The sequence below is a fragment of the Pipistrellus hanaki genome (assembly GCF_964339955.1).
Source record: "Pipistrellus hanaki genome assembly, chromosome: 17".
Lineage (NCBI taxonomy): Eukaryota > Metazoa > Chordata > Mammalia > Chiroptera > Vespertilionidae > Pipistrellus > Pipistrellus hanaki.
The window spans coordinates 8,728,011-8,754,891 of NC_140519.1; the positions used below are offsets into that span (position 1 = coordinate 8,728,011).

At 41.1% G+C, this 26,881-nt stretch overlaps 1 protein-coding gene across 1 annotated transcript in view; it reads left to right on the top strand.

Annotated features, from left to right (window-relative positions):
- LRATD2 (LRAT domain containing 2) overlaps positions 1 to 26,881 on the top strand; it is a 113,203-nt gene that overhangs the window by 20,561 nt on the left and 65,761 nt on the right. Inside the window, exons 5-6 of the mRNA XM_084864870.1 lie at positions 5,314 to 5,393; positions 9,217 to 9,289. The gene's annotated coding sequence lies outside the window, so the exon portion shown is untranslated. The remainder of the gene's footprint in view (positions 1 to 5,313; positions 5,394 to 9,216; positions 9,290 to 26,881) is intronic.

Below are 26,881 nucleotides of genomic sequence, written 5' to 3' on the forward strand. Positions count from 1 at the left end.
AATGGATATTTCCCAACAGAATGGAAATCTTTAGTTTTTTTTCTGTTCTGATGCCTTGACTGCCCAGCATCCTTGGCCGGTAGTAGAAGAAAGAAGATACCCTCAGGTGATCCTTCATTATATGAGAACTAGTGGCCCAGTGCACAAATTTGTGCACATTGAAAGGACATAAATTAGAATAAATATTTTAATATTGCTATTCACCCTTTCTTTATAATAGAAGTGTCAACTAAATTCACAATCAACAATGACAGATTGAAACACACATGTGCAATTGGTGCTAGTGATAACTTTATATCTATAGATAAGTTTGCTTAATTAGACCTGCTTTCTGATTTAGCTAAACTTTTTCCAGCCCAGTGAAGTACCCCAACTTCTCTTTCAGGTAATGGTCAGCAAAACAGCAGTAAATACCAACATGAAGCAGATTGTTATTCTAGATCACTCAGGGAGAAGAAAGGGTAAAATATCTAACTGCAGCAATGTTTGACTATATTTTGCACAGTGAGAAAACCTGAAGTAATTTCTTTTTTAACATATTTTAAAAAAGTATTTTATTGATTTTTTACAGAGAGGAAGAGCGAGGGAGAGTTAGAAACATCGATCAGCTGCCTCCTGCACACCCCCTATTGGGGATGTGCCTGCAATCAAGGTACATGCCCTTGACTGGAATCGAACCCAGAACCCTTCAGTCCCAAGGCTGATGCTCTATCTCCTGAGCCAAACCGGTTTCGGCTTTTTAACATATTTTTATTGATTTAAGAGAGGAAGGGAAAGGAGAAAGAGAAAAACATTAATGATGAGAGAGGATCATTGATTGGCTGCCTCCTGCATGCCCCCTACTGGGGATCAAGCCTACAACCTGGGCATGTGCCCTTGACTGGAATCAAACTTAGGACCCTTCAGTCTGTAGGCCTACATCATATCCACTGAGCCAAACCAGTTAGGGCTGAAGTCATTTTCAAGGTCCACCATTTTTTCTTTTCAGTTAGATCAAGTTTCTAAGCTTTTTCAATCTCCATTTTCTGGCTAATGAAAAGAAAACAGGATTCCAACATGTCTTCTAATTATCTACTCCAGGACTTCTGTGAGGATCAAATAAGATTAGGCATGGGAAAATGCTTCACAGACATTTGGTTACAGTGTGAAATGTTTCCACCTGGCTATAAAGCAAGTCCTGTTCCTGGGCTGAAGAAACTTCAAGGAGGCTAGTTAATAGGGAGAGTGAGCTAGGCATTACTACATGATGTTATTACCTGGCGTCCACTGCCACTGTTTCTGGGCGGGGCTAGGTTGTGGGCTGCATTTTATGCTATGGGTCTTGGCAGCATCGGCTATGATTTGGTGGGCTGTCGCTCTGAGATGGTGGCGGGGTCTGTGTCCCACTCAGGGGAAGCCAAGGGTTGCTTTGTTGGCTCCAGGTGCTCGATGCCATTTCTCTGTAAATGGCCAGTGTTTGTCATGGCAGCTCCTGGGTTGAGTGTCTGCCCCCTGGTGGTTAGTGTGCATCATAGCGACCAATCAGAAGGTCAGACACAGTATATATATATATATATATATATATATATATATATATATATATATATGAGAAAATGACAAGAGACAGCTAATAATTTAGGGGTTGCTTGTTTCTAGTGGTACAGAAGGGGTAAAGGAAAGTTGAAACCCTTTTCCTTCCTACTTCTTGTCCTTGCTCCCCAGATAATAACAATTAGTAGCAGATTTTTGTTTCTCCTTCTAGAAATAGTCAATGAGCCTTTCTTCCTTTGATGCAGATGGAATCATAACATAATGATAGCTAATATTGATCATGTGTTTGCCATATGCATGGGAATAGATTAAGCATCTTGTATGGACTGTATGTTATTTAACCCTCATGACAATGCTGTGAAATTGGTATTACTTTTATCTTCATTTTTTCAGATGGGGAAACTGGGGCTAAATCACTTGCCTAAAGTCACACAGTAGGTAAGGATAGGAAAAGAACACAGGAAGTCAATATATTTATTTAACTAATTATTCTGTTTTATATATTTACACCAGAGGCCTGGTGCCCAGATTCATGCACCAGTGGGGTCCGTCAGCCTGATCTGCACCTTCTTGCAATCTGGGACCCATTGGGGGATGTCAGAGGCCCAGTGCATGGATTCAGCCTGATCCCCACAGGCCAGGCTGAGGGACCCCACCAGTACATGAATTTATGCACCTCTAGTATGCAAATAAGATCTTTGGTTAATATCTTCCTGCCCTCCAACCTCCCCTCTTCTCTCTAAGATTCATCAGTCTTTTCCATGTTTTCATGCCTGTGCATTGAGCATCTGCCCCTGGTGGTCAGTGCATGTCATAGCTACCATAGGCTGAACAGTCAAATGGTGGAATGGTCAAAGGGTAACCGAGGCTTTTATATATATAGATGTAATATTTATCTGTAATTTTCTCTTATTATAATATCTTTGTTTTGCTATAAGGATAAAGTAAACATCATAGAATGGTGTCACACATGTCTCTGAGGTTCTGTTTATTTTCTTTTATTATTTTTAGTTCTTTATACTTAGTAATCTCAATTTACCTGCCTTTCAGTTTATTAATTCTTCTGCTTGCTCAAAAATTCAGTTGAGTCCCTGTAGTTAAATTTTCATTTCTCTTGTGCTTTGCAACTCCAGAGTTTACTGATTTAAAAAAATAATTTCTATCTTTATTTATATTTTTGATTTGGTAATACATTTTTCTCATACTTCAATTCTTTAGACACAGTTTATTTTAGTTCTTTGAATATAGTTATGATAATTAAGTCTTTGCCTATTTATTCCAATGTCTGGCCTTTTTCAGGAACAGTTTCTGTAAATTATTGTTTTCTTTGTATGGACCATATTTTTCTATGTCTTTGAATGTGTCCCCCCCTCCCCCACTGCTATTGGGAACTGTCCATTTACAATAATACAGTGTTTCAACTATGGCAACCTGTTCTTTTTTCTCCAGGCTTTGTTGTTGTTGCTGCTGTTTTTTAATGACTTAGTGGAATAATCCAGGAAAACCTGCATTTTTGTCATGTGTCACCACTATAGTCTCTATTCAGTTAGCTTAGTTAACTAATGACTAGACAGACAATTAAAAAATAATTCTTGAGCTAATAATCTCCCAGCATTTTCAGGGCTTTGAGTGTGGTGGTAGTGATGGTGGTGTGTGTGTGTGTGTGTGTGTGTGTGTGTGTGTGTGTTGTGTTTCCAGTGATCTGCAGGCAGTCTCCAACTCCAGCTTATCCTTACCTTTCTGCCAATGCAGATGCTAGGGATACTCAGAGGAAAGAGTGGGTTTTTCCTGGGCATATGTACAGTCTTGAAATTGCGGACGGGCTCCTATCCCCACAGGGATAGGTAGCAGCTTTCCAAAGGTTCCCATCACCTAGTTTTCTTTTTAGAAGTCTTTGGTTAGCTTCATGTGAGCTCCAACTGCTAACACCTCCTCAGGCAGCTGTGATTTTAAACAATTGCCACTGTTTTTATTTGACAAATACTCTGTGGGCAGGGCTCTTTACAAAGTGTAAGCTCTAATTAGGTCAAATAGAGAAAACCCTTGAAAGAGGAGCTTCTTGAAAACTGCTGGATGGGTCAAATAGTGCAAATTCTCTGGGAATGGGACTTCTGGGGAGCTCCAAGCCATCTTGTTTCTTTCAGTAGCTACTAAGTTGATGGTCTCACAGCTACTATGGTTGAGAGACTGTTGGCTCTCAGTACTACTGAATTGCTAGGGAGAATGTAATGGGCATAAGGCAGGTTAAAATGCCACAAGACTCTCTGTCCCTGCTGAGACTTAGCCATTGTTCATGAGTAAATGCTGCCTGGATTGTGGCAAGCCATTGGTGATATTCCATAGTTCTGAAAAAGTTAATAGGATTTTGATAGTTTTCAAAAGTGTTCTCATGAGTTTTTATGAAGAAGTGAGTTTCAGAGCTCCTCAATTGATCATTCCAGAATAGTCAATTGCATTCACTTTCTATAGTTATGCAACAAAATTACCAAAAATTTAGCAGCTAAAATAACACCCATGTATCATGGCATAGTTGTTGTAGGTTGAAAGTCTTGGCACAGAGGAATAGTGTTTTCTTTTTTTTTTTTTTCTTTCTTTTAAAAAAATATATTTTATTGATTTTTCACAGAGAGGAAGAGAGAGGGGTAGAGAGTTAGAAATATCGATGAGAGAGAATCATCAATCAGCTGCCTCCTGCACACCCCCTATTGGGGATGTGCCAGCAACCGAGGTACATGCCCTTGACCCAAATCGAACCTGGGACCTTTCAGTCTGCAGGCCGATGCTCTATCCACTGAGCCAAACCGGTTCTGGCAGGAATAGTGTTTTCTACTCAGGATCTTGCAAGATTGAAATCAGTGTGTTGGTGGGACTGGGTTCTCTTCTGGGGCCTGAGGTCTTCTCATTCAGGCTGTTGGCAGACTGTACGCTGTGGTTGTAGGAGTGAGTCTCTGGTTTTATTTTCTGTGTGCTTTTTGCTGGCTGGTGGCCATCTCAGCTCCTAGAGGCCTCCTTTAGGTCCTGACTGACAACCTGGAAGGGAATTGTTCAAAGCCAGCAGGAAAAATCTCTCTGTAGTCTGTGACAAGGGAGTCTTATGGGACCTAACGTAATTGTGGGAGTGATAGGACCTGCTCACACTCAGGAGTGGGGGTTATATAGGGTGGCTATACTGGGGGATAAGGTTCTTGGGACCCTTCATAGAACTCTGCCTACCTTAGGCTTAATTGTGGGTCTTCAAGCATTTGGCTACAAGGGGAACCATTGCCATCTGTATTTCACTTGTGTGGCTCTATTTCATAGATCACTTTAATATAAATTAATCGAATGTAATCCTAAGCCCATTTTAGAGATTTGAACCAAAGGCTCAAAGACATTATATGACTTACTCATGAGCACACCGCTAGTGAGAGGCAAATTTATTCCTGAGTCTAAGTAGGGAGCTCTCAGTTCTACCACACACCTGTGTTAAGGGTCAGGCCTTTGCGAATTTGGTTTCTATATGGAAATGAGGCCTCTTTTAGGGACTTCGTCTGTGGAACAGATTTCCTGGGCTCCTGCGTCTCCTACATGCCTATTTGGAGAAAATACCTGAGCATGGAAAATAGTATTAACCAGGAGTTTTGATAAAATGGAGTCTGCAGGGGCAAATTACAATTTAAATAGCTCAAAAATTCCATTTGCTTCCAGCAATATATTCCGAATGTTCCCTCTGGCCCAGCTCAAAGGGAGCAGGCAGTCATCTCCTGTAGAAAGTAAATGGAATTTTTATTTTTGTCTCTGCAGTGCCTTGAAATCAGCAATCTCAAGGCTGGCAAATGGGCCTCGGTGAAGACACCATCGAAAGAACAGCAGAGGTTCAGAAGGTAATCATACATACAGCCATCGGCCAAACTTACTCTCACTTCAGTGTGATGGCTTTGCGGGTGGTAGAAGAACATTGGCCATTGCAGATCAGCCTTCTTACCTCCCTATACTTAGCCTCTTGGATCAGTGTGTCCAATCATCTGAAAGGTAGAGGCTTTTCTTTAGCTCCAATTCCAATCTTTTAATTTGTCTGGGTCTTTCTATGGTGGTGCAAATGGCTGCTTATGGTCCTTATTGATCAATCCCTCAAATGGCTGAGGACAGTGGAGCTGGGACCTTGGCTCCCTTTCCAGGTTCCTTTTGCCTAGTCCCTGCACAACTCCCCCAGCCGCCTTGAGAAGGCAATTCTCACCATCTACCAAGGCCATGCCCTTGCCTTACTGGGGAAATAACTCGGTGGGTGACTTTCATGCTCCCCAGCTCCCCGTGCATCAGGCTGAGGCTGGATCCTGCGGAGACCACACCTTGCTTTGCCTCCTCCCTGCCCATCCTGCTTCCTGTGTTTCCTCTCTCCCGAGAGCCCTCCCCATCAGTGAATCACATTCACCCCATCACTGTCTCAGCAGCTGCTTCCATGCACTGACCTAAGACAGAGAGTGAAGAAGCTCTGCGTGCCTTTCCTCTGCCTCTGTTAAAACTGCCGATGTTAAAAGCATTGCATCCAGGAATTGAAGGCCTTGCTGTGAGGAAGCATCCATTCAAATAAGGCAGTCCTACTTGTTCTCACTAAGGTAGAAGTCATTTACCTTAGCCTCAGTTATGTGGGAAAATAGTCATACATACAGAAGGGCCTGCGAGTAACTGATCTGGATATTGTAAAATAACAGGCAATCTGTACCTTCATTGTTAAAAAATCCCACAGCCTGGCCAGTGTGGTTCAGTGGTTGAGCATCGACCTAAGAACCTGGAGGTCACAGTTCAATTCCCAGTCAGGGCCCATGCCTGGGTTGCAGCCTCAATTCCCAATAAGGGCATAACAGGAGACAGCCAATTGATGATTCTCTCTCATCATTGATGTTTCTATCTCTCTCTCCCTGAAATCAATAAATCATATATATATATATATATATATATATATATATATATATATATATATATATATATATATTTTAAAAATCATGCAGATTTCATCACTGGACAGATACAAATATATACAATATACCTGGGTAAGATGATGTCTCTTTATCATCTTACCCAGATGTTTACTGTCTGGGCTGTTTACTGTCTGGATTACAGAGCTCACTGCATGCACCTCACAGTGTAGCTGGGAAGACAAATGCTACAATATATCAATGGGTTAGTACACATCAGGGCTTCCAACACTGGAGCTGTTATTATGAAGGTCTTCCTGTGACAGGGAGCATGCTCTTTCAGTCTGGTTATAGAGCAATTTCTGTCTCAAAGCTGAGCCTAAGCACAGATCCTTTTCCCTACCCCCAAAACCCAAAACTCATGAACCTCAAATGATGCAAAAATGAGTGTTGATGTTGTCTCTCACTACACTGAGTCCCATTTGAAGAGAAAGGGGATGGACTGCTGAACTGGGGAGATGGGGAGGAAAGGGGAAAAGAGGGGAGGGCATGGTTTTCCAGGCATGGGGAGACGGGTTGGACAAAAAGATGGGAGAAGCATTTTCCTGAGTTCCTAGAGATCTGTGGAGCACAAGGAGCCGGTCAGCCTCATCCCCATGGAGGAGGGGTGGCCATTACTGGTTGAATCTGGGGAGTACTGTTCATACATGTCTGTCCTACTCTTTTATGAAAATTTTATGAAAGTTTGAAATATTTAAAAATAAGAGTAAGGGTAGCAAAGGGCTAAATGAGAATGATTCTACATTGTGGAATGAAGTAGACATGATATAATTTATACTACCCTTACCTCACTCAAATTAATGTGTAAACACTGTGTCTATGTGTGTATGAATTCATATACATAAGTGTATGTGTATGGATCTAAGATACATATGTTCACATAACATGTAATCCTCCTTATGTGAGGTTCTGTTGATTATGGAATGAGAGACCTTGGGGTATTCATCAATTCCTACCTTTGCTGAGAAGTCATTCACATCTACACACACTTCACACACATGCACTTAATACACCATATTCATGTATATATACACACACTCAACATTTTTGCATCTAACAAGGTAACCAGGATAGTATGATGACAGGACCCTGATGATTTTTTTGCCACCTCCATTATAGTTTATCACTAGCCAGCTCCTTCTAAGCAGCACCCAGGTCTTGAGCTTCCCACTTAAGAAAAGACTAGATGAGCCAAAACTGGTTTGGCTCAGTGGATAGAGCTTTGGCCTGTGGACTGAAAGGTCCCGGGTTCGATTCCGGTCAAGGGCATGTACCTTGGTTGCGAGCACATCCCCAGTAGGGGGTGTGCAAGAGGCAGCTGATCGATGATCCTCTCTCATTGATGTTTCTAACTCTCTATCCCTCTCTCTTCTTCTCTGTAAAAAAACCAATAAAATATATTTTAAAAAAATAAAAGAAAAGAAAAGACTAGATGAGAAAGCCGCACAGATAGCAAGGTGACCTCTGCTTGGCAAACCAGGCAGCCTCACAGGCCCGTGACAGCTGTTACAAAGGAAGGTGTAAAAGCCACCCCCTGTCCTCTCAGAGGAAGCTGTCCCTGCAGGGGCTGGCTGAGCCTTCCTAAGCCAGGGTGACCCTGGGCCTGGAGCTGGGTGCGCCAATAGTTCATCTCTAGGTTAGCTGTGGTTTTTTTCTTTTACTGACTTTTCCTTGTTCTGTTAATGTTTCCGTCTGTAAAAGTTGGAATCTTTTTGTCTTTATTCTTCTCACCATCAGGGGTCCATACTTTTGCCCTCATCTCCATACCTCCCACCCGTCATTCCATCAAAATCTGTTCAGGGGACAACCAGGGAAGATGGTACTTAACAGAAAGTGGCACCTATGATCTGACAAGGAGGCTGCAGGCAGGGACTTCCCTAACGTGTGTTTACTGTGTTCCCAATGTGTGTTCATCCTCCTCCCACGCAACCTGGATGGTGAGAAGGAGAGAGGAGTTTGAATCAGGGGCCGTGAAATAGAAGGCATATCGCAGCTTCCCTTCAAGGAGTGAGCTGAACATTTACAAATTGTTTTTATGAAATGTATAAACAGACAAGGTAGTGGACATTGCCACCTCCATTATTTGAGTGAGTTTTTCACCTGACAGCTCCTTCTAAGCAGCACCAAAGTCTTGAGCTTCCCACTTAAGAAAAGACTAGATGAGAAAGCCGCACCTCTGCTCAGCCCACCAGACATTCTGATGATCCATAGTGACATGAAGCTCAGTCACGAATCTAAATTGGACTTTAAACAAACTTACCCGAAATGTTCATCCCTGGAATTTCTCAGGAACTTGGGGGCTTCCCAGACAGAGCGTCAGCAGTATTCACACAGCTGGCCCCATCCCCTCTCCTCCTGCACTCCTGGGAAGAGGAACCCCCTTGGTTTCCTTGATCCTCTGGTTCTCACGGATGTTCTGAGGGTGCCCACGAAAGAGGTACTCTTTCACTTCCACGAGTATAGGAATTCCAGCCTGGAGTTCATGCAAAGTTCTGTGGAGAGTGTCTACAAATCTTCTAATATTCCTGCCAAGTTTGTAAGTAGCTATCCTGTGGGCTCTTTCTGAGAAAAGTTTTCCTACCTTTCAGGAGATTCCTGTGATTGTATACATCCTTTGAAATGTTAAGAGGCAGTAACCTGGAGGGTTTGTTGAAGCATTTTGTAAACCATACACAGTGTACTTAGGCAAAAATCAGAGGGAAAATAAAAGGCTACTTTTCTCCTCTTACAGGACTCTCACTCTTTACGCAGAGATCAATGAGAGAGCTGCGTATGGAGGTGGATGGCACAACCAAGGAGTAATGGTAAGTGAGGCTGATTGTAGCTAAGGTTCTGACACCAGTTGGCTTCCCGAATCTGTGTAGTCTCCACAGTGCTGGCCATGAGATGGTTAAAGAAGAATCCTCCACTGTCACAGACACAGCTAGAAAAGGGCATGTTGATTACAAAAAGTTTGATGGCTTTCATGTGCTCCCACAGACATATTCTCCCAAGTACACCCACAAAACCAGAGAGTGAGTCTTCCTAGAGAATGATGCATTAGTAAGGTTCTCTCTGTCTTGCATGTAAATTTTGACAAGTCCCTTAATGCTCTAGCCTGTGTTTCCTTGCCTGTTATATCCAGGTGAGCTGCCTCATCTAACTCACCTTTAAAGGATGTAATAGTTAAATGATAGAGCTGCTAGATCACAAGAATAAAAACAAAGCCTAAAAGAAAGTGGGAAGGGTTTGTGGTAAGAGATCAACCAAAGACTTGTATGCATGCATACAAGCATAACCAATGGACACAGACAGTAGGTGAGTGAGGGCATGTGCTGGGGGGTGGGAGTGGCCAGGGAGAGGTCAATGGGGAAAAGGAGACATATATAATACTTTCAGCAATAAAGAATTTAAATTAAAAAAAAGAATGTAGAAATCTAAGTAGTCTAGTCTTTTTTAAAAAAATATATTTTATTGAATTTTTACAGAGAGGAAGAGAGAGGGATAGAGAGTTAGAAACATTGATGAGAGAGAAACATCGATCAGCTGCTTCCTGCACACCTCCCACTGGGGATGAGCCAGCAACCACAGTACATGTCCTTGACTGGAATTGAACCTGAGACCTTTCAGTCTATAGGCCGACGCTCTATCCACTGAGCCAAACCGGTTTCAGTGTATGCAATCTAGTCTTAATGGAAAGACTCTGATTGTTCTGAACTGGCAACTATGACCAAAACAGCAGGTAGGCTGCTTCCAGGAAGAAGACAGTAACAGGTGAGGCAGGACCTGTTGAAGGTGTGTCTGGAAACCTGTCAGAATATTTTGTGTGCTGCTTTCAGCAAACTCCTGTGGTTGTATACATCCTTCGAAATGTTAAGAGTCACTAACCTGGAAGGTTTGTATGAGTTTGAAGTTTATTAAGTGGGTCTGACATGCAAGGGGCCAACGAGTGGTATGGATTTGGACCGGAAATCAGTTCATCAATCATTGGGAAAAACCCTGTGGACCTTTTCTATTTTGCTCATAGCTTTCTGGACACCTATCTGGACACTCTGGGGGCCTGAGGTCCCCAGGCCCCAATCTTACTGGGAGTAAGCATTCTTCTTTGTTAACCATGTCGGAATGTGATGATTGCATGTGTTACATTGCATGTGCATCATAAAACAGTGGAAACCATTAATAAGGATAACAAGGATGTACTATCTTAGGCACTGCTTCATGCTATTTCTGCTATTCTTCACAAATATTCTGCAAAGTCAATATCATAGGTTTGTTGGAAATATGTTGGATCTGGTCGATACAATTGGGAATGAGCTTTACTTTTTCTCCCTATCCTTGTCAAATGCAGTTGTATTTGTTTTCTCCTTTCCTGACAGCATATCAGGAATCTCTAGAGTTTCCTGGTCACTTCCAAGTATTAAAATGTCTAGTCCAATCTAACTCAAAATTTAATCTCACATCCAGTGTAAAACTCTTCCCCTCTGCTCAGCTCAAGCATGTCCTGATGCTTAGGTAAAGGCATAGGGTGCCTGGTCTGTTCTCCAACTCCTCTTACTCCTCCTCCTACCTGCCTCACCTAATTGCTGATGCATTTGCCAAGGTTGGGCATTGAAACCAGGTCTGCCAACCTCAAACTCTGTGCCTCTTCCCTTGTTTCATTATGTGGCTAGGACACTTTGCATTGTAAACACTCTTAGGGCGGAGGCTTTTTCTTACTATCTTGATAAATACTGCCATCCCAGCACACATGGACATTCAGTAAAAGTATGTTGACCAAATGAATTAATGGGTACAGGTATGAGCTACAGATAAGCTTGAAACACAGAGGGCCGGTGTGAACAAAGGGAGAGAAATGGTATGCAATGCAGTAACATACCATCGATGTCTACAAAATTTTAATTTATATTGCATATTTTGTGTACATTATCTCATTTAAACCTCAAATCAGCACTTGAGTTATCACTCCTTGGTGTGTCACCCAAGTTTACTGGTGTAGTGACAGTGGCTGAAATAGGATATGAGCTCAGGTCATGTGGCTCAAAGCCAGAGCCCTTTCAAGTATCTTTCAATTGGGTATAAAAGGGTGAGATAATAGGGTAACCACAGTTTGTTCTCAATCTTTCTCTCTCTCTCTGAGTTTAATTTAACTTGTTCCTCCATCATCTGCTCTATTTCCTATAAGTGAGCTCTTGAGGATTGGTTTGATTCAGATTCAGATAATTTTTTTTTTTTTTTTTTTTTTTTTGGCAAGAACACTTTAAGAGTGATGCCATGCATTGCATATTATAGCTCATGAGGTTAGATACCACGCTCTACTATCCCACCTTTCATGTGGCTAAGACTGATTGGTGGGTTCAGGTGACTCGCAACAAGTTTAATTATCATTATGAATAGCTGGTATTATAAAGTTAAGCATCAGCAATGTTGGCGTCACAGTCATATTATCTTATTGAGTCCATGCAGACACTGCACAAAAAGGTATTAGCATCGGCATGTGTTGAATGAGAAAACTGAGGCTCAGAGAAGTTGGGCTGGTTGTCTGAATCATACAGCTAGTAAGTGACAGAGGCAGGATGTCAATGCATATCCAATGGACACCGAGGCCTCTATTCTAAACAACTATGTGACATTATGCCTGACTTCACGTCTTTTCAGAGCATGCGCACAGGCCACTCCTAGAGCCTTTGATTCCTCCTCCTTTAATAGATGATCTGTTTCAGTGATTTATACATTTAACTTTAGAGCCAGTGCTGGGAAAAGGGCCAAGGAGAGAGGGCACTGTGGTGCCACCCATGTCATAGGAGAAGGGAGGAAAGGATAGCAGGTTCTGGAGTAAGATAAATAGAGCAGGCCAAAGCAGGCAGCAACATCCAGAAAGGCAATCGATTGAGACCATTTAATTGTACTTTATAAAATCACAAACCAAAGTCACCTCAAGAAAAAGGGTAATTGATTTGCTCACATCACCTAACTATGGAAAGGCCAGAGGTGGATTGGCTTCAGGGATCGCTGGACCCAAACACTAGAATTCCATGGAATACCCCTCTATCTCTTCGGGCATGCTGGCTTCCTGCTCTCAGGCTAGCTATGTCCTCATGGCAGGGAGCATGACCCTGAGCAGCTCATCCTTACAACTGCCTAAGCAGAGAGCAAAAGGACTTTTTCTTCTTAACTCTAGTGGGAAAAATCCTGGGGAGAACTCTGATTCTCTGGGCTTGGACCAATCACTATAGCCAGGAAGAGGGGCCTTATAATTAGTCCACTTGGGTCACATGTCCTTCCTGTGTCCATGAAAGCAGGGTCCTTAACTATAAGAAAGAAATGAATCACATAGATTAGGCTACTGGGTGGATTGAAAGCTGGATAAACACCCCAGCATGTTTTCCATATATTCTTGTTATGAACAAGATACTACTCACAGGCAGGCTTTGGGCAGGGATGGGGGGCACTGAAGAACAAATGTAGGGAAAGAAAACTGATATTCATTAACCACTCACATGTGCTGCGTAATATTCTAAGTACTGCATGCACAGCTCATTTAATCTTTAAAACATACCATGAACTCAGCATTTTATTCTTATTTGTACAAAAAAATAAACTGAGGCTCATAGAAATTAAATGATCAAAGTTAGTATATATGAGGTCAAGATTTGGATCCAGTTTTTGTTGCTCTAATGTGCATGCTCTTTCCTCTGGACCAGACCCTCTTCACGCCGGAGGGACTAAGCTACAGAAATTCTGCATATAAAGTAGGTGTTTCTTCACAACAACAAGGCAGGGCCCAATTAACATTATGGGTGTGGTCAGAGCAGAACCAAAATCCTGGCTGATGTATTGTAAAATGAAAACTATTTTTCATCAGACAAAATCAAGTTCATTCTACGAAATATCTGACCCATATTCCTCAAAGTTGTCAAGGTTATCAAAACATAAGGAAAGGCTCAGATATACAATCACAGACCAGAGGACACTAAAGAGACATGACAACTAAATACCACATGGCATCCTAGATTGAAACAGGAAAGGGGCACTAATGGAAAAACTGGTACAATCCAGATAAAGTCTGGAGAGTAGTTAAAAACCATGCCCCAATGTTGGTTCCTTAGCTTTGACAGAAGATGTGAACAATAGTAAGTACTGGATGAGGGCCATATGGGTACTTTCTGGGCTATCTTTACATGGTTCTGTAAATTTTAAATTATCCACAAATTGGAAGTTTATTATTATAAAATTGGGTTTATTTTACCATGTTGAGTAAAAATAAATTAGTCTTATCCCCAGAGTCTGGGGCAAATCTGCAGGAAGTGACTTTCTACTCAGTGTAATAAGGAACCTTTGTAGTTCCTGACATCAGGTGCCATGGATGGACTATTTGTGCCTTCCTGACCACCGCACCCCCCAAATTCATTGTTGAAACCCTAATCCATAAAGTGATGGAATTTGGAAGCGGTGGCATTGGATAAAATTAGGTTTGGATGAGGTCATGGAAATGAGGCCTTCATGATGGGGTTAGTATCCTTATAAGTTGAGGAAGAGAGGACAGAGATTGCTTGCTCTTAAATATGTCATGACACGGTGAGAAGATGGCACTCTGCAAGACAGGAAGAGAGCTTGCACCAGGAATTGAACCCCACCGGCACTTTGACCTTGGACTTCACTGCTTTCAGAATTGTGAGGAATAAACACATATTGTGTAAGCCACAATCTATGGTATGTTGTTGCAGCAGGTTGGATTAACTAAGACATAGGAGATCACATGCTTTGTTATGAGTGGTAAGCTAAAGGAATAGCACTGTAAAATGAAATTGCAGGAATGTGAGGAAATTGGTAATGGTTCATTTTTGCTCAAACTTCTGATTCCACTTCTGCCAACTTTTTCTTCAATGATGCCCTGCTCACATGCCCTCATTTCACACTATGGTATCTCTAAACCCCACTTCGGTGCCACATTGTAGTCACCACTCTAGGATGAAACCCCAAACAGTGTTGAAAGATGTGTAGCCATTAAAGAAGTTGTAACCAGCTACATAGCCCTGATAATTGTAGCTTCTAACCTATAAATGGAGTTAACAACACTACTCTACTGAGGTTGGGTGGATTAACTGAGACAAAGCAAATGCACCATTGACATTTGGTTATGGAGACTGCTTTCTCAAGTCCTGAGTGATTCAGGGCACACATTTTCTTGCTTCATATCTAAGTCCACTAGTAGAGAGACAACAGGATTTATTGAGTGGATCTTAATCTTGGCTGTGCCATTACTACCCTGTTTCCCCAAAAATAAGACAGTCTCTTATATTAATTTTTGCTCCCAAAGATGTGCTAGGTCTTATTTTCAGGGGATGTCTTATTTTTCCATGAAGAAGAATACGGTACACATTTATTGTTAAATGAAAATAAAGGAAATTTATTACCTGTATACTGTATGGTAGTACGGTAATTGTCAACACAAACCAGACAAACTGTGAATCCTACTATATCAAGAATTTACTCATTTATTCAATGACAATCATGCCATCATCTTCTGGAACATCATCATAACAATCCAATTCCTGAATTTCCTGGTGAATTTCTTGTGACTCCATTTCTTTCAGAATCAGTGGACCAAATCTCTCATGTTTAGCCTGGGGGGGGGGGCTTATTTTCGGGGGGATGCCTTATATTTAACTCAGAAGGAAACCTGTAAGTAGCTCTTATTTTCGGGGAAACACGGTAGTATCTTCACTTAGTGGCTTTTTCTTCTTCTTCTTTTTTTTTTAAAAGTGATTTTCTTGAAAGGCTGGGAATCGGCTCTGGAGGCAGTTACTCAAAAGAAGTTGCAGTCATGTTTTATAATAACAAAAGGAATCATCCTTGGAGGAAGCATATAATCTCTTTAATTATTCATTGTATAACCACATTCTATAGCCATGATTCAGCACCTGATTCTTGGTTTACTTGGTATTTAACTGATCAGTTCTAGTCCCTTTCCAAATATATTCACACATGCACAGTCATTGCCAAACAATGTAGTACATTGAAGATTCTTTGTTTTAGGGATAGTGGAAGCTCTATAACACTATTCACCATAAACTCCTTCAAGTTCTCCTTTGTTGTTCCCTTTCTTTTCCCTTCATCCCTTTCCCCGTTCTCCACTTCTGTCTTGCCAGTGCTTTTTCTCATTTTTGACATTCCTCATCTTTTAGCCCTTGCGGTAGACTGCTGTGTGCCTTGAAAGTGGTTTTGTGGCCTAAACCAGTTTGGCTCAGTGGATAGAGCGTTGACCTGCAGACTGAAGGGTCCCAGGTTTGATTCCGGTCAAGGGCATGTAGCTTGGTTGCAGGCTCATCCCCAGTAGGGAGTGTGCAACAGGCAGCTGATCGATGTTTCTCTCTCATCGATGTTTCTAACTCTCTATTCCTCTTCCTTCCTCTCTGTAAAAAAATAAAAAATATATATATTGAAGAAGAAAAAAGAAAAAAAAGAAAGAAAGTGGTTTTCTATTGTTTTTGGACACATAGACTACATTTCTCAGGCTCCTTGGTGTTAGATGTAGTCATGTAACCAAGTTTATCCAATAGAATAAGGGTAGAAGGGATGTGTTCCATTTTATGATGGTATAGTAACTTATAAAAACCTCCCAACATACTGTAGATAATCCTTTCTCTCTATCTCTCCCTGCTGGCTCAATGTTGAAGTCCAGGGACTATTGCTGGTATTGAAGCCTCCATCAACCTGGCTCTCTGTGGGGAAAGAATTAATCCAAACATTAACCCACCCTGCCATTAGGATCACCTTTTGGGGCCTTACATGAGTGAGAAAATTTATATATGTGAGAATTAAACTTTGTATAAGTGAGAAATAAACTTTATTGTATTGAATCAAATATATTCCAAGGTTTATCTGTTATAGCAGCTGGCTCTACGTAAACTAATATAGCCATATTCCAGAGGAGTCCTCTTCCACACTTTTTAATTTTGTGTTCTTCTAAATCTCTTTCCTCTTGATTGTGCTGACCAACATAGATCTCAGGCTGCTGTTTTCATTCCTGCACACTCACAAGCAATGTAATGCTCAACAAAAAAACACACAACCATTCAATTATAAAGAGCCACCGCCTTAAAAGAAGAGGTATGTTAAATAATATTTATTTTCTGTGACATGCCATTCTGTAATTCAACAGATAATCATAAAGCACCTACTATGTTCTCTGCCCTTTTGTAGAAACTAGTGGGATAGCAATGAAATCTTTAATCCCTCTTAGTCTAGAGGTAAAAGAGAGAGCCAACAAAAGTCTAGTTTGGAAGTCATAGGATTTCATGGAATTCAAAGGAGGGTTATATAATTCAACTTGGACATGAATCAAGCAAGAGTTCCTAAGGAAGGAACTGACTTGAATCTGAAAGAATGAGTAAGAACCACATAAAGAGTGGAGAAAGTGTGTTCTTGCAGGAGATTTGGGAGTGAGAAGGCAGTGGGATGGCATGGCTTTGCTGGAAACTGCATTTTGGGTCAGGCCAGAGTGAAAGGTCTATCACTAGGGTATGGGTATGGTGGGAGATAAAGTTGGAGATTTTGCTTGGTACCAGGTTCTGAAGGACACCATATTGAAGGCTCATATCCAACTGATACCATCTGTTTTTATCTCCTTATTAACATGCCATGTCTCAATTTCCCAGTCACCATATCATCAATAATCCCTACTTCCCTTGCTTGGCTCTCTCTGTGTGCTAAGCATAGTCTCTGAGGTGGAGGTGACTTCAGTGTGATGACGGAACTCCTCTATGACCACTCTGAGATGTCATTGTGATTATGTTTAGAGTCAGCCTCACTATATGTGAATTTTCTCAGTTCCATGAAGAAAAAAATCATGGGATTTAGAAGAACTCAGTATAGTACACTAAAAATCTCCTTCTCTGAGGACAAGCCAAGAGCCTTTTTATCTTTAACCTTATTGTCATCATCATTGTTGGTGCATTTTGTCCTTTTCACTTGTATGGTCCTTTACTGTTGAGCATGATTTTACTTAAACAAATGACTTTATTTGATCTTCCCAATTGTCCTCTACAGTTTGAGGAATGAACTGTATGATCTCATCTTATAGGTAAAGGACCTGATGTCTCGAGACTTGAGATGATTTGTAAGTGGTTGAGCCAGGACCAGAATTGAAATTCAACAAATATATTCTAGGTCTTATCTCCCTGAGACTGAGTATCACCTCTTTTAAAGATTGTTACTTTATCAGTGCTTTGTGTAAGCACTCAGCCTGTATTAGTTAATTTAGCTTAAAGTGTGAGGCATTAAGCATATTGCCTGGTATATAGAATTGCTTGATTTATGCTAAGATCTCATTGTTTTTTGGTCTCTTTTTTTAGTTATTATTTTTTATTGTGCAAAATTTTACATTTGTTCAGAAGTAGGCAGAACAGCATAGTGCACTAGTATATACCAAACACATATTTTCAACAATTACCAGCTCCTGGCAAATTTTGTTTCATCTATATATCTTTTTTCCTTTTGTATTATTTTGAAGGATTTTTCAAGCATTGTATCCTTTCATCTGTAAATTATGCAACATGTATTTCTGAAAGATAAGTGTTTAAAACAATATTAACTGTAAGTATTACTCCCCACCCACCAAAAGATTACCAGTTGTAGCGGGCAGAATAATGCTAGTAATTCCCCAATGATGTCCAAATCCTGATCCCCTGAACCTGTGGATGGGTTGGAGGAAAATTTAATGATGCAGATGGAATTATGATTGCTAATTGGCTGAATTTAAAATAGGATCATAATCCTAGATTATCCAGGTGGATCCATAGGGTCCTTAAAGGGGGAAGAAGGAAAAGAGAGAGAACCTAGGGATGGCAGTACAGAATAAATCGTCCCAATGCTGCTGTCCTTGAAGACAGAGGAGGGTCCATTATATATACAAGGGTTAACTAATTAGTTACCCAATTAGTTACCCTTTGTATATATAATCTCTTCCTCTGTGGTGTGGGCAGAACCTGTGACTTGTTCTAGCCAACAGAATATAGCAAAGGTAAAGGATGTCATTCCCTTGATTAGATCATGATTTATAACCAAGAGTGTCTCTTCTCTCCAAGGCCTAAGGATAGAAGCATTCTTTAGGACACTTCTCAGTTAGCTGAAAAGTCTTCGTTTGCTCTTACTCTCTCACAGTGCTTTTCTGGCACTCTCTACCTCTTTAATGAAGAACTTCCAGTATTTTTACAGTTTGCTGGATTTGACTGGTGGACTGATCAAGAAGATAAGTACCAGTTTCATTCCATATTTTGGCAAAGAATTCCTCTTGGATGACTTTTCCCCTGGGTGGATGTGGGTGAGGATGTCAGTCACAGTAGAGGGACTTTCAACCTGGAGTGCTATAGAGAAGGTCCAAGTATTAAATAAAATGATACCAACCAGTACTCTCACGCATAGTAGAAATTAAGAGGCAGCCCTTAGAGTGAAGAAAAGGAGTCTTCACACACCTGATTTTCAAGGCTTAATTGCCCCCAAAGGGAGACTAAGTGCTGCTTGGGATACTAGGACAACTGAGACACGTGCCATGTGACGTAGGTGCCCACACACAGAGTCAGGCCTACCCAATTACAGAAGCTTCAATAACTAATTCCAGATTTTGGAGTAAAAATATTTTATTTTTAACATGTAAGTTTTCTGTTTTATCATTTACAAACAAGAATAGGAAAGGCAACATGGGCTTTTCTTTGTTTAGGATCTCGAAAGGTCTATAGAGAGCTTGCTCAGGAACACATCTGTCAACACTCAGTGATGCCCGCTTTCCATGGTTCTCAATACCCTGCTCCATGCTGATGATCCTCAGGTTCAGCTAAAGACTCAATCCCTGCAGAGCCATCTGTTGCTGATCTCTGGGTGACTTCCTGTAGTCTCCAGAGATACACACACTCACAGAGACTTGGAGCTGGAGGAACCTTAAAGACCACCAAGGTCATCTCCATCATTTGACAGAAGAGGAGGGGAGTGTGTTAAAGGTCATATAGCCATTCTGGTGCTGGATTGAGGACCAGTAACCATAGCCCAGACCTCTTCCCTCCACTCCTCCGTGTATGGCCCGTCTCTATGAACATTCTGCATATGCTGGAGGAGGAGAAAGGTGGGTGGTTGTTCAGAAAATGCAAACTCATGCTAATGTTTGAATATTAAATTTTAATTTTATAATTATAGCCTAAAACAAAAATAAATTTAAAAGGTACATCTGCTAGATCAATGATGACTCCCTAAAGAAAATAAAAAAGGTACATCTGCTGTAAAAATTTAAATATGCAGTTCTGGCTCCAATTCAGATGATTCTGAATAACTTGTAGATTTATTCTTGGTGGCAGGGCTGGTGTGGGTTGTCTAGGTAGGAAGCCAGAGGGGCTTCATGGGCCCTCTCTCCTGCTAAGCATTTCTTCCATCTCCCCATTTCCACTCCTCAAAGACTTCTGCTTCCATATAGTGGCCCCAAGCAACCCTGCATTCTTCAGGGCAAACTTTCTGCCATCCAGAGTGACATTTCATGTGTTCACCAGGTAACTAGCTGTATTAGTTTGCTAGGGCTGCTGAAACAAAACGTTACAGACTATGTGGTTTAAATAACAGACATTAATTATCTCACAGTTTTGGAGGCTGGATGTTCAAAATCAAGGTGTTGACAGGATTAATGAAGGAACTATTCCAGGCCTCTTTTTGGCTTGTAGCTGGCCATGTTCATGTTCATATCACATTTTCCCTGTGATATGACATGGTCATATATTCTCCCTGTGACAATATATGTGATAATATATTGTCCTATGATATGACATAATCTTCCCTCTGTAATTATCCGTGTCCAAATCCCTCTTCTTATGGGGACACCAGTAGTATTAGATGAGTGCCCACTAGGATCACCTCACTTATCTTGAATGCCTCTATAAAGACCTTATCTCCAAATAAGATTACAAAAAAGAGAATAATTCTGAGATTCCCTAAATTAAACTACAACAGGCCAAGGAAAGAAAGAGATGAGAATACTTAACCAGTTAATGGCTGTGGGTCAACTAACAATAGATTGCTCACATTCCTGAATGTACATTGGAGCCTTGAGTCAAACTCTGTAGTGACTACCAGATTGCCACCACGTCCTGCTTATGCCTGACCTTTCAGAACTTTCCCACAACCAATCAAAAGTAGTAAATAGTTCTTCCTCACAGATTCTGGACCTATCCTAGAACTGCCCTCTCTTCACCTTTGCCTGCCCACTTCATCTGTAGCCAATTGCATACCCTTTCAAAACAACTTATACCTTTCTTCCCCCAAAATCTACACTAATAAAAGAGTAAGTGCAAATTGAGCATACCTTTGCATCACCCACTAGCCAATCAGGAGTGAGTATGCAAATTAACCCAACAAAGATGTTGGGTTAATTTGCATATGAAGGCATAGAGCAGCCAGGGGTGGAGCAAGATGTGGGCATTCCACACTGCTCCAGCTGCTCAGGGCCTCTGGGCAGTGTGGGAAGGCACAAAGGTGGCTCTGGCCAGTGCGAAGGCGGTGCCAGCAGCCAGGGTAAGGAAGGCCCATTCTTGCACAAATCTTTGTGCATTGGGCCTCTAGTAATGTATAAAAGAGCACATCAGCTCCAGAAGGGGGACGTGTTGCCTTCTCCATCCAGCCTGTTGCTGGTGGTTCAAACGTCATGCCAGGACTTGGTCCTTTGCTGGCTAGCATGTGGCTCAATAAACCCTTTAAAAAAAAAAAAAAAAGCTTTCCACTGTGAAAGTTTTTTAACTGTGACAATCTGAGGTACTAAGAGGTTAAAACTTCAACATATGAATTTGTCAGGGGACAAAATTCAACATATAACACCAGCCAGACAGGTGGACCACTGCTGGGAGCTGGCTGGGAGGTAGGCTTGGTTTTTCCGGCTTTCAGCTCTTTTCTCAGTCCCTCCACGGCTGTCTGGGAAAATGTGGACCTGTCACTGCCCCTATGCCTGTGTTTTACAATGAGCAGAAATCACACCTGCTTCTCAGATATGATGACAAACAAACAGCATAGCATTTGTAAAATGTCCTAGGACAAGATCTGATATGTCAAACCCTCTCAATAATTGCTTATGTGCTTACTTTTGTCCACACCAAGAAAAATATTCTCAGATAAAGACATTCTATTCATTACCAAAGGACACCGAGCAAAACATATGTATGGATATGCTTTTGGGAGCTTTTATTCAAATAGAACCTCATATGTGAGAACAAACAAAACCAATATATATGTAAAATAGAGTGGAGAAAGTGAGGATGGGACTACCCAGGCCTTCCCCCCAAATGTCACATATTCACTGAGAACACTCGGGTATATTTCTTGTATTGTCTTTCTAATTGTGCAGGGGAACTGCTTGCATAGTTATACTTTATATTAAAAACATCAACATAAATAACAATAAAATGTATAAATTATTTATATATAATATATTTATATAACATATAGAATAATTAATAAATAATAATAAAAGTATTTTTATATCAAAAGAATATGTGTACTATATTATAATGCAATACAAAAGTGACATATAGAGAGAGATCTCAGATGGCAGCTTAGGTAAACACACTTAAACTGCTGTCGCACACAACAATTTCAAAACTACAATTAAAAACAAGAGTTCTATCACCCAGAACCATAGGAAAACTGGCTGAAAAGAAGCTCTACAACTAGATTGAAAGAGAAAAGAGCATTCAGGGCACAGCACCCCATTGGAGATCCAGAAACTAGTGTATCTAGTGGTCGGTGTGAGACGACACCAGATTTCAACTACTCTCATAAGGGACACATTCAAGAGAAAAGACTCAGTGAGCACCAAAGCCCTACGGGAACAAGTCCTCCCCCATAAACGTGTCTCCAGCACAACAATTCTTCCATTATAGACACAGTGGCTCCTCACAGCCAATTGGCCTGGAGGTCAATTCCTCCCAGTGACACCAACAACAATCAAGACTTAACTACAACAAGGCTGCACACACAGTCCACAAAGGGGTTCACCAAGAGTGTCCACATCAGGTAACCGGGAGGCTGATCCATTGAACCATATAGGACACCCAGGCCCACAAACCTACCCTACCAACTCAGGATAATTCTCAGGGGGAAAGGGGTGTCTGTGTTGGGGGTATGTCCTACTATGGATGAGGACATCGGGGGAGAGGGGGGTAAAGGCAGAGGGTGGAGTGGAGACCAGGTGGAAGGGAGCTATTGGGAAGGGGGGAGGAGAAACAATTGTAATAATCTGGACAATGATTTATTGAAAAATAAATAAAATGAAAAAGAAACTTTAAAAAAAGTGACATATATATTATACGCACATAAATATATCTTAGAAAGTTTGAAATATTATTGTATGCTTTTCTTTTTTAAAATATATTTTATTGATTTTTTTATAAAGAGGAAGGGAGAGGGATAGAGAGCCAGAAACATCAGTCAGCTGCCTCCTGCACCTTCCTACTGGGGATGTGCCCACAACCAAGGTACATGCTCCTGACTGGAATCAAACCTTGGACCTTTCAGTCCTCAGGCCAATGCTCCATTCACTGGGCCAAACCGATCAGGGCTTTTTCCTTTTCTCTTCAATAACAATCTGTTGTTTGTTTTTGTGGTAAAAAGTGTGATTGCATAATAAGTGTCATTTGATAGGTGTTCACATTCTTCACTTTAACCTTGCACCTTGAACATCTTTCTATGTTAAAATATATTTCTCTATATATCATTATAAGTGGCTAAATAGTTTTTTGCTGTATGAATGAGCCATCATTTATTTAACTATTCATTAGTAATGGGCCTTTACCTTAAAGTCAGCTTTTGAATTATTAAGTTATTATTAGAAACCAATGCTTTGATGAGATCCTTAATCTCTCTCTATCTCCCTGCTCTTTCCATGAAGACAATTATTAATCTCTGGATATATAGATAGACCCAAACCAAGTAGCTGGGGGGCCACGGGGTGGGAGAGAGGAAAGGAACAAGCTCTTCACAGAGCTCTATTCGGGGTATTTTAAAAAGTCCTATGCAAGGCTCAGTTGGTTACACATTGCCCTGTGCACCAAAAGGTCACCGGTTTGATTCCTGGTCAGGGCACATGACCAGGTCCCAAGTTTGATTCCTGGTTGGGATGTGTGAGGGAATATGTCTCTCTCTTTCTCCTTCTCCCTTCCTCTCTCTCTAAAATCAATTAACCAGTTAACTAAACAAATACACACATAAATATATCTTAGAAAGTTTGAAATATTATTGTATGCTTTTCTTTTAAAAAATATATTTTATTGATTTATTTTGAATTTAATATTTTGAATTTATTTAAAAAAAGGTCCACTGCTTGCGACTATAGATGTTTATAGCATTTAAAAAATATATATTTTTATTGATTTTACACAGAGAGGGATTGAGAGGGACAGAGAGTTAGAAACGTTGATGAGAGAGAAACATCGACCAGCTGCCTCTTGCACACCCCCCACTGGGGATGTGCCCGCAACCAAGGTACATGCCCTTGACCGGAATCGAACCCGGGACCTTTCAGTCTGCAGGCCGACACTCTATCCAATGAGCCAAACTGGTCCCATATTTTAAAAATATATTTTAAAAATCCTATACAAGGATTCACAAATATTTCTGGAGAAACTAACTCTGCTTATGCCTCAAATGAATTAGTTACTAAATTTGCTGAAAAAACTCTTTGAGCAGGACATCCCCAAATAATGGGGAGAGAACAGATAGTCATTAGAACTCAGAATAAAGGCTGCTACGTTCTAGAGGACTCTTGGGAGCATTTTTTGAATAGAAAGACAAAGGTCTAAGGAAGCCCGCAGAGAGTGGTAACTGGAAAGGAAAGAGGGCCTTCTCCACACGGGGCTTCTACCAGAAAGTGCTGCAAGCCAAGGGTGGTCTTAGAGAAGGGGCCACGCAGGCCTGTTGGCGCCTCTGTCCTATTAAGCTTTGTGCTCAAGTGCGGAGGCACGTGGCCAGCAACCAGGTCCTGTAGTTTCAGCTGATTTTGTTGGGCAAACTTTTTTTTTTTTTTTTTCTGAAGGGACATATATTTGTCTCATTTCTTCTTCTTCTTCTTCTTCTTCTTCTTCTTCTTCTTCTTCTTCTTCTTCTTCTTCTTCTTCTTCTTCTTCTTCTTCTCTGCTTCTGCTTCTGCTTCTGCTTCTTCTATCATTGACACTATTGCAGTTGTCCCCACCTTCCCACCCCCCTAATGCATTTTCCAGCTCCAGACTCCATAGTATTGTCTGTGTCCATGGGCTATGCATATACACTGAGTGGCCAGATTATTATGATCTTTGAATACATAATAATCTGGTCACTCAATATAAATATTAGAAGCCCAGTGCATGAATTAGTGCATGGGTAGGGTCCGGCCAGCCTGGCCAGGGGGAGGGGACATGGGTGGTTGGCCGGCCTGCCTGTTGGTTGAACTCCTGGTCGAGGGGACAATTTGCATATTAGCCTTTTATTATATAGGATATACACTGAGTGGCCAGATTATTATGCGTTCAGAGATTATAATCATCTGGCCACTGAGTGTACGTTCTTTGGCTATTTCTTTCACCTTTTTTGGCCCAGTCTCCTTGTCCTCCTACCCTCTGTCCTATGTGTCCATGCCTCTGGTTCTACTTTATTTGTCAGGTTATTTTGTCCACTAGAGGCCACATCAAAGGGAGATCATATAGTATTTGTCTTTCTCTGTCTGGCTTATTTTGCTTAATATGAAAATCTCTAGGTCCATCCATGCTCTTGAAAAAGGTAAGAGTTGGGCAAACCTAAGCAAGTCAGTTACAGTCAGTGGACTGAACTTTTAAAATCTGTAAAATAAGCATGCTGAGTTAGAACATGAATTAGTTCTAGTTTTTTTAAAAAAAAATCCCGGGTTCTCTGTGATTTCACAGATAGAAAACAAACAAGTTGATGAATCAAGCATCACAGGGAGGCTGGGAGGTGAGGAGTACGGGGAGACCCGGCTTCACCGAAACATCATTAAGCCTCCGCTCTCACCTCTAATCCCATCTCTCCTGCTCTTGCTTCTGGGCCCCGCCAATTTACTATTCAGATCAAGTGGCTAATTGTGTCTAAAAAGGGAATGGAAAAATCTCCCGTGTCATTGGATACACTTTCGCTTTGATGGATGAGGCTTAAGTTCCAAAGAGGCAGGAAAAGCCGGCTCTTTCAGACTAATTACTGCATATCTGATTTATTTCTCTCTTTAATGCTGTTTATTTTGTTTTTATTTGGAATATGAAATTGCTCCCTGAGTTGGGAGATTAATGGCTTTCTTCTCCTTTAGCCGCAGATCATCAATGGGCCCAGGTTATAAATAGGATGTTAGAATCCATGACTCATTGTGTTTTCCTTTTTCATACAGGATGTCCCCTGAGATTAACCATGATATGGAGCTGTTTGTTTGTTTTTTTTTCTTTTTTATTAAGTTAAAAACATTAATGTCTAATTATTTGCAGGGTGCTATGTCAGAGGTTTTTATTTTTAGAGAAGTGTAATGTAATGTTCTTTTGCGCTGTGCTACTGGAAAATTTTATGTTTTGATTAACTAAAATTTTAGACTTCGTCGAGGCCTGGCTTGATGGATCACAGTTTGCTTGCTTGCTTGATTAGTTCATCTAACAAGTGTGCATGGTGTCAAACGCTGACTGCATAAGAAGGTGAAAGTTCAACATCTTGGATGCAGCAGGCTCTGATACTGAGGCTGGAAGGATTATAAAGGTAGAGAATTTTCTCAGGTTCATTTGTTTGTTATGTATTCCCTCACTGATACATCAAACATCCACTGCAGCCGCAGATCCTGCTGGGGTTTTACACAAGGGTGTAATTCACTTAGCAGCAAAACAACAAAACAGTGTCCCCCAGATGCCATCCTCCAGCTAGAAGGTGAAATGTGGATGGAGAAAGGAAAACAATTATGAGAGGCTTTGTATAATGTGCTTATGGAGCTTGGATTTAATTTAGTATCTTTTCCCTTTATCTTTGCTTTCTGAGATATGTCTTAGCTGTTTAACTTGAAGCAAGTTACTTAACTTCTCTGTGCCTCAGTTTCCTTAGTGTCAGATGGTGTATCCATCAGTATCCAGTCAAGGATATAGAATGCACTATGGGTATTTCCAGCAGAGAGGAGTTAACACAGGTGATTTGTTTGGGAAGAGGTAGAGGAGTAATGGGGAAAGAGGGTGACTCAAAGGTGAGAATGAGCTAGTTACCAAATGGTTGCTGAAAAATTCTTTGAACAGGACATTCCAAAATAATGGGGGAACATAATGATTAGAACTCAAGATAAGATGCAGGAGCCCAGCCTGCATGGGCTGCTGATCTGTTGGAGCCACTATTGCCACTCCTGCTCTCAGGGAGTCCCTGCAGCTGGGCTGAGAGAAACTGCA